Source organism: Rhincodon typus, chromosome 3, assembly GCF_021869965.1.
Source record: "Rhincodon typus isolate 14 chromosome 3, sRhiTyp1.1, whole genome shotgun sequence".
NCBI classification, from domain to species: Eukaryota; Metazoa; Chordata; class Chondrichthyes; order Orectolobiformes; family Rhincodontidae; genus Rhincodon; species Rhincodon typus.
The window spans coordinates 74,913,825-74,925,734 of NC_063334.1; the positions used below are offsets into that span (position 1 = coordinate 74,913,825).

The following is an 11,910-nucleotide window of genomic DNA, read 5'->3' on the forward strand; positions in this document are numbered from 1 at the left end:
TGCTTCTCCTGCTTGAGACTGCTGTGTTGCTGCCTCTGTCTGGCAGCCTCGCACTTCCTTTGGAGATCACCTTACCTTCCTTTTCTGTTCTGTCTCATCAGCTCTAGGTCTTATAAATACCACGCCATCCTACATGCATATTTCATATAGTTGTTCATGGGCTTGTAGCATACCTGCCTTTTTTTATTGGTTGAGCATTAGCTTGCTTTTCACCTCGCCCAGGTGTGCTTCGGCCAGTTACATCCTCTAGTGCAAGTCTCTGTTGGTCAGGTATTGTGCAGGAGATGCCTCACTGCCCTCTAGCTGTGAAATTTGCTCATTTGGCCTCTTGTCTCTGTGTAAGTAGTATAGCCTGTCCATCATTCCTTGCAAGGTGCCTCACAAAAACAATGCAAAGTAATCATACTTTAGTCAGATTACACTTATTGTGTACTTTGGTCTACGTTGTAACTTTCCATGCACAATTTCTAAATCAACTGCCAAGGATTACTTGCTTAGCTAGCAAAGTATGGGCCAGTTTAAAAAATGCCAAATTATCCAGACTTGTAACAGGAAAATCAGGTGATGCAGTAGAAGTAGCAGCAATGCTGTACAGTCCTATTATGTTGTCACAGATATTCTTCCACTCCTTAATCTTTCTTCTTACCTGCTTGGAAAAAGAAATATGCTTGACTTTGTTCACATGTTGATTGAAAAGAGCCCTCAATTGGGAGAAGCAAGTGTTGCACTCCTTTCCTAGCTTTCTGCCATCAATAATTTTGAAGTTTTGATTTTTGCTCCCCTAAACAATTCCTGCACGTGGCACTGTTCCAAATGTTGTATATAATGTCTAATACAGTATGGAAAAAAATGATGCAATGAGAATTCTTTTTAATTGGGAGATTTATGGTAGGAAGTCATGGTGATCAGTTGGTGTATCACATTCCCCTTTGGAAAGCCCCAGTGAAGCCAAATGGGTTTTGCTAACCCTTTATTTTGAGGATTATGGTAGCTGAATTTTAATTGGCCTAATCAACTCAGGTAATGACAATCATTTGGAGTATCACACTCCACATCAAAAAAACTCCAGTAGGGCTCCACAAAAAACATGCCCTACACACAAACACAATACACACAGACACTTTGTCCACTTACAGAATATTCAAAACAGAAATGTCACATGGTTCAGTTGGGATGCATCCTGGGTTACTGATTAGAGTAAGGATAGAAGTTGCAGAGGTCACAATCTTTTAATTCAGCCTGAATATGGAGATCATGCCAGAGGGCTGAAGGGCTGCAAATGTTTATATCTTTTGACCAAAATAAATGCAGGCAATCTAATGGCAGAGTTGGGGAAATATTGAGGCAAAATTACTTGGAGTTAAGGAAAGTTATTATGAATTGTTGAAGGCAAATTGTGTTTGACTGACCTGATTGATTTCTTGGAAGTAGTAGAGAGTGTCAAGTGGTGGAATGTGGTTGCTGATGTATATATGGGCATCAAAAAGGCATTTGACAAAGTAGCAAATAGACTTTTAAACAATATTAAAGCCAAGTGCACTACTGTATATACAATTATATAGGATTATATTTGAGAATTTTTGTGTGAAAAGTTAAGGGTTGACTTTACATGAGTCACATTTTTGAGGGGATTACATGAGTGCTTAGTGTTCTGTAGATGGATTGCTTAATTGGTTCAAACTATTAATTGTCCAGTTGTCCATGGCCTGTTGATATGACATGGATGAGAGTACCCTGGGCGAGGACCACTCAGATGCAGTTGTATCGGTTGTGCTGTTTAGTTTGAGCCTGGGTAGGTGGGCTGAGAGCAGCAGATTGTTCAATTGTGGTAGTGCCTCCTCAGGCGCACTGTAATATAGGTTGTTTGTGAAGGTGGCATTACCACAGCATTAGTCCATGCAGCTCCTGGCAGCCAAGTGGATTGATGGCAGGGCTTTCGTCAACACTGGCTCTTACATTGTTTTTGTTTTATTTTGATCTGGAATTCATGGGAAAGGAGGACCATCAGTGCAAACGATGGACTTTGTGTCAACATGTGCATGAACCCTCTGATCAACTGCAAAGTTTTATAAACCAAAATTCATGGGTTGGCTTTTACATGAACTCGACTTGAGCACTGTTGAATGCAGTAAGTGGATAGTGGCAGTATGGTTGCAGTATTGGCTAAGGACAGGAAGCAGAGATTGACTGGAAACATATATGTTGAAGTAATCCAGGCATTGATATTAAGACCACTGATCTTTGTGACTTAAATTAATGACCTAGACATGGGTATACAGGTAATAATTTCAATTTGCATGTAGATGTGAAAATTCAATATGTAGTAAACATTTGAGAAGAATAGGAACAAGCTTCAGGAGGACCTAGATAAGCTGATAAAATGGGCAGACACATGACAGTAAAAATTTAATGGTACAATTTAAAAGGAAGTGCAGGATGATGGAGGTAGAAAATCTGAAGATACAAAAAAGGTTTGTGGTGCATGTCAGGTAAATACTTCAAGCAAGAGCTAGGCCAAATATAATAAGTTGAGAGCAGAAATGACAAAGCGAGGAAGACTGGCAGATAGAGAAGAACAGAATGCTGGATAATATACGTTGAGAAACTTCAACTTTTGGGCAGAGTTCAGATTTTTGTATTTGGAATTCTGACTTTTGAAATGTTGTACGACTTTCCCTACTGTACAGCTCCTTACTTTGTTTCATATGAATAATCAGCAAGTTTATGTTCTCTCTTGTTTTCATGGACTTCTCCTTAATGCCCTAACTGAATTGACTTCTGAAATGCTGTGGTGACTTTGGTGAGTTAATACAGATACATTAGTCCACAATCTTGATAATAGAAGGTAAACAAAGGGAAATTAATAATTCTATCCACCTGAAGTCGAATAATTCTGCACATTTGAAGTAGCCTGGGATAATTTGCACTCACTACAGATCATAAAAGGTGTGACAATTTCTGATTCGTCATACTGCAGTCACTTTGAAGCAATGTGATTCCTTGTCACAAAGTTTTCAGATCTTTGATTTTCGTCTGTATAAGAGAGAATCCAGCAATGTGTCACCATCTAAATTGTTAGTGGGTAATTAGAGGTGGGTGGGACTAATTAGAGATAAAGAATCTGCTTTGTGCCTATTGATACCGATCAAGGCAAGATATTTATTGTGTACTTTATATTAGTGTTTACTAAGAGGATGTCAAAAATAATGTTTGAATGGGAGATAGCGGAGCTAATGTATGGGGTGAAAATTGATGGGCAGGATGTATTTCTACGGGAAGGAAGTGCTTAGAGGGGATAAAGTTGGCTGGTATTTCTAGCTTGAATCCTAGCTTGCTAAGGAAGATGAGGTTGAAGAAAATGGATTGGCTTTCAACAGTAACCTAATCCTCCTTGTGTTCCTGGGAATCAGAGGATTTGAAAGTGCCAAATGTGACACCCCTCCTCAATAAAGCATTGAAATGCATGTGGGTGTTTGGTGCGGTTTTATAAATGATAATCTAAGAAAAAGTTAATGGGGCACTTGGAAAGGTTTGAGTTAATTAAGAGAGAGCCCTACGGCTTTTTAAAGGAATATTATGTATCAGTGATTACATTTCTTGTTGAAGTAGGAGAGAAGGTTGAGAGGAACATTGTGGGTATTGTCTAAATACTTTGTGAGAGGGTTTGACATGGTATTACATGAAAAGCTGATTTTAAAAAAGTGGTTCATGGGTCAGTGTCAACTTTGAGGAAAAAGTTGACTTAAGGACAAAGCATTGAGTTGAGTTAACTCAATTCAAACCAAAGGATGGTAGGCAGTGGTTTGCACCATGGACAAGTACTAGGGTCACAGTTTATAACTACCTTGGACATTAAAACAGTCAAATTTCAAAATTTGCTGAAACCTGGAGGGTTGGCAGATTGTGGTGATGAAATTTAATACCAAGAAAATCAAACATGCATTTTGACAGAAGGGTTAGGAAGTGACAATATGATGAGTGTGCAAGATCAGAGGGAATAGATGGTTCTTGTGCAAGTTCTTTGGTGGAAGGGCATATTGAGGGAATAGTTAACAATACATATGGATCTTGGTGCTTCATTGAAGAGATACTATATACAAAAGTAGGAAAGTTAATGTTTATTATAAACTGCTGTCTTTGGCCACATCTAGAGCATGGCATTCAGTTCTAGTTACTGCATTTTAGAAATGATGTGAAGCCGCGTCGGAAATTTGTCAGAGTCTTTCAAGGGAAGAGGGATCTAGCTACAAGATTAGGTCAGAGAAGCTGGGGTTCTTCACCCTAGGACAAAGAACATTAGGAGACGTTCTCTGATTGAGGTGTATAAGTTTAGGTAAGGTAGAAAAAGAAAATCTCTTCATAGAAGCTGATGGGACTAGGGAAGACTAATTTAGGGTTTGGGGCGACTAATTTACAGTTTTGGGCAACCGATTTGAGGGGGGATGTGCGAAAGAATATTTATCATACAACGTGTGATAGTTACTTGGAGTGCTCTCCCATCTGGGACTAATTGAATTGCAGATGATCAATGATTCCAAAAGGAAAATTTGATAGGCACTTGAAGAATGTAAATTATCCTAGGTACAAGGATAGTATGTGGGAATCGGACTGAACTGAATTGATCAACAGAGATGAATAGCCTCCTGTTGCACCGTTATGACTGTGAGCAGAGAGACCTGGGTAGATATGTATACAAATCTTTAAGTCTGTTAAGAAAGCATACGATATTCTTGATTACTCTAATAGCTGTAGACAAATACAGGTTAAGATGGTTAGGCATGGTAATACGTGGTTACCAAGGAGGTCTGGGTGGGATGGTGTTCGGAGGGACATATAGTCATAGAGATATACAGCACAGAAACAGACCATTTGGTCCAACTCATCCATGCCAACCAGATCTAATATATAAATCTAGTCCTATTTGGCCCACAGACCTCTAAATCCTTTCTATTCACCATACTTATCCAGATGCCTTTTGGAGGTTGTAATTGTACCAGCCTCCACCGCTTCCTCTGGCAGCTCATTGCATACATGCATCACCCTCTGTGTGAAAAAGCAGGCCCTTAGGTCCCTTTTATATCTTTCCCCTTTCACCTTAAAACTGTGCCCTCTAGTTTTGGACTCTCCCACCCTGGTGAAAAGATCTTTCCTATTTACCTTTATCCGTGCCTGTCATGATTTTATAAACCTTTTTAAGGACACCCCTCAGCCTCTGACTCTCCAGGGAAAATAGCTCCAGCTTATTCAACCTCTCCCTATAACTGAAACCCTCCAACCCTGGTAACGTGCTCATAAATCTTTTCTGAATCAAGTGCAGACACGATGGACTGAGTGGCCTGTTTCTGCACGGTAGGGATTATGACCATTACTTTTGAAGAAACCAGTTAGGAATTCTGAATACACAGTTTTGCTAGTCTGAGATTGAATAATTGTGTGCTGCTCATTTAGAGTTCGGGATGTGTCTCATTCACTGGGGCAGTACATAGCAAGAGTTAATAAGTGGTGATTCCAAGTGGTTTGGCTTTCAGAAAGAGAAGAAATAAAAAATGAGGGGAAACTTCACTGAACAGAAGAGAAGAAATATGTGTCCAGTCAACCAGTTTTGGGAAATGGAGTCCTGAAGTGCGTTAACTGAAAACCATTGCTTTTATTTTGTTTAATTTCCTTCATACTTGTTTTAATGAGCTTAGTAAATTCTGTAAAAATTGTGAAAACGTATCACTACCTTATATAGGTCTTGTGACTGATCAGGGCTATTAAGCCTTTAGATTGGCTTTTCAACTCAGTCTTTGTGGGCACATGAAAGGATGTTTTGAAATCTGAAAAAGTGATTTTTGTAACATGTGTGATTGTGTCTTACCAGCTGCTTCCAAATCTTTAAATTTGTGTTATATGTAAATAGTTAGGTTTGTTCTATTTTATCTTCTTTTCTTTTGCACAATAAACTTCTGTTTTTTTGCTAAGCTCGAAGCTGCAATATTGTGTGCTTATGTTTCAATGAGAGATCACCTCATTAAAACAAAATAAAAATAAAGTATGATCCATCAAGCCAGATTTCAGTTTGGGATCTGACTTGTCCAGTAATGGCATAAGCTGGGATCATAACGGCTTTGTTTCCTTCCCCATTCTTTTGCATAATAAATTGATGTTCTTTTGTTCAGAGTACATTGACAGCTTGTGCATATGTTCAGTGACCTCCAAGTAACCAAATTGCAAAAATAAAGGCAGATTTCATTCTAAGATCTATCTTATCCTGTATTACCATCAGCTGCGATCATAACAAGTAGCCTAGCAAGCCACTCAGTGGTATCAAACTACTGCAGATATGTCAATAAGCAATAAAATAGGATGGAACACCCGGCATCAACCTCGACATGGAAACAATAACTGCACACTCAGGCCTTTTGATTCTGCAAAGTCCACCTAGTGCACACTTGGGGACTTTATCAGAATTCCTCCAGCAGGGATCTTCAATTTCTTGTCACCAAGGATAGCTCGGTAAAGGATGCAGCCACATCCTATCTGGTGAGATGGTGGCAGAGTAGGACGCTGCAGCTGGAGCTCCTCTGCTCCGCTTGATCTTTTCCATTTTTTTCCGTCTCTCCTCCATTCTCTCCCTTCTCTTGGCCTTGGACACCTGGCCCTGGCCTCTGATCCTGGCTTCCAAAGCAGGGTCAGTGGGGACGCCAGCAGCCCAGAGCACGGATGCCAGAGGCCCAGAGGGGAGCATGGCGGCAGCCAGCATTCAGATCACATGGAGACCCCCTGCATTGGTGTGCTGAAGAGAGCCTTTGGAGAGAAACTGAGATGTTTGTCTTTTTTTAAAAACTTTTTGCTGCTTGTTTTTTCTGACATTTGGTCATACTGTGTATTGCTGTAATGTAACTGTCTTTTCTTTCATTTCTTTATTCTGTAATTAAGGATTGTACCCAGGTACCTTTTGTAGCTAAGATAGTGCTGTAAGTGGAGACATATAAACCTTTCATTATACTTATTGAACAAACGTGACAATAAAACCGATTCTACTCTACTTAACTCAATTAAATGGTATAACTGCTAGGCTAGGCATGTGTCAGGTGTTGAGGGAAAGATTTACTTGACCTTGATCTCTGAAATCTACCCTTCATGAATACATTTGTCCAACACAATATTGGCAGGAGTGACCACCTGTTGAGGTGAAGTCCCTTCTTTCACATTGAGGATAACCTAAATTGTGTTGCATGGCAAGAACATGGTGCCCAAGGGGATAGGTTGTGAATAGACCTACCAACTCACAGCTAGGCATCCAGGAGGTCCTGCAGCCCATCAGCAGTAGCAGTGTTTTATTCAACCACATTCTGTAACTTCATGATCTGTAAATTAATTACTAAAAGTTACATGATGGAAAACCTTTTCAAACAACCAGTGGTTAGAGCCTGTTATAGAGTGTGGTGGAGACAGGTTTAAATGTGAGTTTCAGATACAAATTAGACAGTTACTTGAAAGGGAATAGTGAACTGGCTTACTGCATGTAGGAAGGAAAATGGCACGGACCTAGTGGGCTGGGATGGTCTCCTTTTGTGCTGTAATGATTCTGTGACATCCCTCACTCTTATCCTTACCATCAAACTGGGGAGTCAACCCTGGTTCAATGAAGAGTGTGGGACAGCAAGCCAGTAGCATTGCCAGGGAATGCCTAACGAGGCATTGACCTGGCAGAGCTGCAGTACAGTTTACATCCATGCCTCACACTTTGAGCAGCATGTGATAGGCAGTTAATAAGTAATGGATCAGATCTAGGCTCTGTAGACCTACATCGTCCAACCATGGATGTTGGTGGACAATTAAATAACTCATTAGAGGAGGAGGAGGAAGAGGACAGTCCATAAATATCTCCATCCTGAATGATGAGAAATCCTAGCAGATCAGTACAAAAGACCATGCTGAAGCATTTGCCTTCATCTTTAGCATGGATGATCCACCAGGGGTCCTTGGGAGCTTTGCAGAACCACAAAGGCCAGTGCTCAGCCAATATGATATACTCTGTGATATCAAAAAGACATAGTTAAATGAATTTGAAACTACTTAGGCTCTAGAACTTGACAATATTCCAGCAATAGTACTGCAGACATGTGCCAGAGAACTAGTTGTGCCTCCATCCAAAATGTTCCTCTGCATCAACAATACGGGCATCTCCAACCAGCAACAGGGAAAATTTGCCCAACAATGTCCTGTCCACAAAAATCAGGACAAATGCAACCCAACTAAAGGCTGCTCCAATCAATCTATTCTTGATCATCTGCCCAGTTATGGAAAGTGTCATTTACAGTACCGTCATACAACGTTTCTCATCAGCATCCTGCTCGCTGACTCGTAATTTGGGTTTTGCCAAGTCAGTCGGCTCCTGACCTTGGATTTAGTCCAAGCATGACATAAGATCTGAACTTGAGGGTAAGATGATGGCTGTTGATATTAGCTAGCATTTAGTTAAGTTTAGCACAAATGAATTGTGATAAAATTAGAGTCATTGATATTCTTTAATCTTTGTAGTCATTCATATAAAGGAAGATGATTATAGTTGTTGGAGGTTCATCATCTCAGTCCTGGTACCTCATTGCAGGATTTCTCCAGCTCAATCTAGGTCAGGGTGATATGAAATCTTTGAGTTAGAAATGCAGAAGCCGGAGTACTGCTCTGAGAACATTGTTTCAAATTCCACCATGGCAGGTGGTGGAACTTAATTGAATTAATAAAAATCTGGAATGTAAAGCTAGCAATAGTAATTGTCCCATGAAACTGCCATTGTTGCATTGAAGAGCTACCAGGTTGACTCTTATCCTTTAGAATCTGTCCCTGTTACCAGGTATGGCCAACAAATGACTCCAGATCCATTGTAACATGCTTGACTATTAACAACCCTCTAAAATAGGCTAACAAGTCACAGTTCAAGGGAAATTGGGGATGGGAAACAAATGGTGGCTTGCCACTGACACCCACATCTCTCACTTTTCAATCAACTTGTTCACATGTTTTTACACATGTGTAGTAAGTGGACTTGAACCCAGGCCTCTTGGTTCAGAGTAGGGACACCACCCCTGCCTCGAGCCTCATACCGACATCTCTCAAATATTTTCTCCACCATCAGGAAAACACACATGTCGCCAATTGAATAATTACAAGCAAAGCCAGTAAAGGACAATATCAACATCAAAAAGTGAAGGGAGAGGGAGGGACTAAATCAAAGTGGAATTAGTGGGGGGCTTTTCTGGTCTTTGGTGGTCTTGTTGGTCTTTTCTGGTGGTCTTTTCTGAAGAAGGGTCTAGGCCCGAAACGTCAGCCTTCCTGCTCCTCTGATGCTGCTTGGCCTGCTGTGTTCATTCAGCTCTAAACCTTGTTATCTCTGGAATTGGTGGGGACCCACATCTCTCAAAACATTAAATAAAACCCCCTTCAGCTGCTTCATCAATTGCCTTCGTCCCATGAAAAGCTCAGAAGTGAGAATATTTGATGATGTGATTGTACGTCATCATTTGCAACTCCATAAATATTGAGTCCTTGCCCATATACAGCAAGACCTGGACAACTTTCAGGCTGAACTGATAGGTGGCAAATAATATTCATGTACCGGGCAATGACCATTTCTAACAAGAGAATCTCTCCACCTCTGTGATGTTCAATGGTTTATCATTGCTGAATCCTCCATAATCAATATTCTGGGGGCCACTGTTGACCAGAATCTGAAATAATCGACCCATTCAATTCCATGACTTCAAGAGCAGGTCAAGGCCTAGGGATTCTGCAGCAAGTAACTCTTTTCCTAGTCCCCCCAGTGCCTTACCACTGTCCACAATGCATAAGTCAGGATTTTGAATGGAATACTTACAACTTGCCTGGATAGCTGCAACTCCAACAACACTCAAACTCGACACAAACTAGGACAAGGCAACCTGTTTGATTGACACCCCATCCACTGCCTTCAGTATTCACTCTTTCTCACTCATTCATTCATCCCTGCACAATTGCAGTAGTATATACCTTTCATAAAATACACTGCACCAATACATCAAGGCTGCTTATAAAAGCACCTTCGAACTTGCAACCTCAACCAGTTAGTATTGTTACACCTTTCAAAGTCACCTATTCCAGAAGTGGAAGAGCAACACATTCTGGACTGTATTGATATCCTTGAAGGTGGTTGGGCAGGTTGATAATGTAGTTTTAAAAGGACAAACTACTTGGCTTTGTTTAAAAAGTGCATTGAATACAAAAAATATGGAAGGAGTGTTCAATGTTTACAAATTAACAGGTAGGCCTCCACTTGAATAAAGTGTATTGTTCTAGTGCCATACTTCAGGAAGAATATCAAAGTTGAGAGAGAAGTTTATACTAGGATAATCACAGGGCTGAGGATGTTCAGTTGTGTGGAGACATGGGAGAAGCTGAGATTTAGAACAGGAACAGGCTATTCAAATCATAAACTGTGCTTTACCATTCTAGATCATAGCTGATCATTTCCTCAATGCCATTATCCCGCACTATCTTTACTTCACTTAATGTCGGACCACTTAGCTGGTCCTACAAAGAGTAGGAATGTATGGGCCATTTTCCGATTGACAGCTAGTGACCAGTGGGATACTGCAGTAAACAGTGCTTGGACCCCAACTATTCATAATATACATGTTAATGATTTAGATGAGGGAACTAAATACTATATCCCCGAGTTTGCAGATGGCACAAAGCTGGGTTGATGTGAGATGGGTGCAGAGATGTTTTAGTGGGATTTGGACAAGTTAACTTGAGTGGGTAAATCTGTAGCAGATGAAGTATAATGTGGATAAATATGAGCTTATCAACTTCAGAAGCAAAAAACAAGAAAGTAAAATATTATCCAAATGGCATTAGATTGGGAAAGGGGGAGGTGCAGTGGGACCAGGGTGTCTTTGTACCCCTGTTGCTGAAGGTAAGCATGCAACTGTAGCAGGTGGTGAAGAAGGCAAATGGCATGTTGATCTTCATAACTAGCAGATTTGAGTACTGGAGCAGGAATGTCTTACTGCAATTGGACAGGGCCTTGGTGAGACCACATCTGGAGTATTGTTTGCAGATTTTGTTTCTTTATCTGAAGAAGGATGTTCTGTAGGTATCTAAGAAGTGGAATGTAGATTTATCAGACTGATGCCTGGAATAATAGGACTAACATGTGATGAGAGGCTAGATCGGTTAGGATTATATTTGCTCAAATTTTGAAGATTGAAGGCGGATCTCAGTGAAACCCATGCAATTCTAACAGAATTAGACACGGTAGAGAATGCTGTCGAGAATGGGTTCAAATCCCACCGTGTGCAGGGGTCCCTAATTTATGAATGTTCGTGCTTATAAATGTTCATGCTTGTGAATGCAATGAAATCTCATACAGGGGTGTAATTTTAAAGACCAATATACAAAACATTTTCTGTACTTCTTTATAATATCCTGCATTTTTTTTTTCTTCTGTACAAATTGATTTGCGAACAGACTCCAGAATAGAACTTGTTCGCAACCTGGGAGCTGCTTGTAGTTGGTGAAATTTGAATTTGGTTAATGAATCATCTCACTGATATTGACTATCATCAATTGACATTAAAAATCCATTTGGTTGACTGATATCCTTTGGGGAAGCATATTCACTATCTTATGTGGTTTGATCCATGTGCCTCTAGCCCAAAGCTGACATTGGGAGTATGAGAAATGCTAGAATCCAGCAGAACACTTGGGAAAACAGTGACAGGATTGGGCAGAGTCAGCATGGACGTAGTTATGATAGCCTTGAAAGGGTAAAGAAGGAGAAAACAACTATCAGCTCTGGAGATAGTAGGAACTGCAGATGCTGGAAAATCTGAGATAACAAGGTGTAGAGCTGGATGAACACAGCAGGCTGCTTGGCCTGCTGTG

The 11,910-nt window shown here is 40.4% G+C and overlaps 1 protein-coding gene across 1 annotated transcript in view; it reads left to right on the forward strand.

The window, feature by feature from the left end:
• The window catches only part of fbxl17 (F-box and leucine-rich repeat protein 17), a 192,737-nt gene that overhangs the window by 65,830 nt on the left and 114,997 nt on the right, over positions 1 to 11,910 (forward strand). The window lies entirely within an intron of this gene.